Below are 1,506 nucleotides of genomic sequence, written 5' to 3'. Positions count from 1 at the left end.
CATTTATATTCACATAGCATGTGCTCATAATTTAAAAAGTAATTATATTAATAAGGGAGGTTCTATCATAATTAAAAAAAAAGTACGATTGCATGAGAAATGTTTTGGAAGTTTTGAGAAATATTCTAAAAACGATGCGAGGTCGAAGGGAGTTGCATTCATTTCTAATTTACGAAAATTCGACGCAATCACGGACCGACTCGGGTAATTGAATCTTTTATCAACTGGAAAAAGCAAATTTAAAAAATCGATTTATTTGTTTGGAAAACGGGCGAACTGGTGATTTTAATTTTCGTGAACGTATCGATCAACGGTCTCGACGAGGTCGAAGCCGAAGTATTACCGAGCTCGATGAATTATTAATAAGACGGCGAAGTTTAGAGAACGAGAGGGAAAATGGGAGGAGAAGAGGTGGAATGAATGATAATTATTCGATCTCGGGAACCAGGAATTTCTGATCATTTTGTCTGTCCGCGAAATCTCACGTCTCTATTTTTCGAATGCATATTCATCGGGAGGGTGTACATTTTCTATATAGATATATCCGAAGGAGCGAACTTCGTGGAGGGTCAGACAGGCAGCGTTATACGGATCTCTCATAAATTACCACTAGTTGTCGGGTAACATGTTATTTGCCACCGAGCTCACAAATGAGTGCACTTTGTATTTAATTACTCGGCTCACGCCCAGGGCGTATCTCAGCGCAGCAGCGATGGACCTCCGTCTCGTCGGTTCGTTTTTGCCCCCCCGTTGCATTCGCTCCGTTTTTCCTTTCGCTCGCTTCCCTTTTTTTTTTTTTTCTCTTATCCCACGCGTTTTTACACGACGCGAGCTGCCAATTAATTAATGTCCCTCGTTTATCGCGTACCACGATCAGACGCCTATCCGACGTCGGCGTCGAGGGAAATGACGAGCAGAGAACGAGCTTTGATGCTCGGCTCGCACGGATGCGACAAGGCGAGCAGGTAACGAAAAAAGGTGAAAACAAAAGGCAGAGGGCAGAGATAATGCCGCGAATGGATACCTAGAGCAAGGATAGACCCTCGGCGAGCGTACGTTTCGTGGCCTTAATTATTGGTTCCGTTCACCGTTCCGCTCTCAAACAAGAACATAATGGATGGCAGCAATCAATTTTTAAATTGCGTCCCGAAGTCCAGATTCGGTGGTAGAAAATATTATTCCAGAGTGGCAAAATTTGATCAGCACTTCGCGTAATCTAGGTGCGGACCAATTATCCTATTGTGTCGATGATGATCATTAATCCGCGGATTTTTATGCGAAATCGATGTATTCTTGCGAGTCATGCGTAATATTCAAATGTCGACACACTTCTGTTTCTGATAAATGCTTAACATTAGAAAGACTGAAACTTAGTACACCAATACCTCACTTTGCGTCGTGGATACGTTCCAAAAAAACACGACGCAAATTGAAACGACACAAAGTGAATTAAGATTTTCTATAGCAAACCATGTAAAGATCGAAGATAGGTTCCAGGGTTACGAA

Source organism: Ceratina calcarata, unplaced genomic scaffold, assembly GCF_001652005.2.
Source record: "Ceratina calcarata isolate Rehan_Ccalc_2016 unplaced genomic scaffold, ASM165200v1 scaffold511.2, whole genome shotgun sequence".
Classification (NCBI taxonomy): Eukaryota; Metazoa; Arthropoda; class Insecta; order Hymenoptera; family Apidae; genus Ceratina; species Ceratina calcarata.
Note: the sequence above shows the minus strand (reverse complement) of the source record.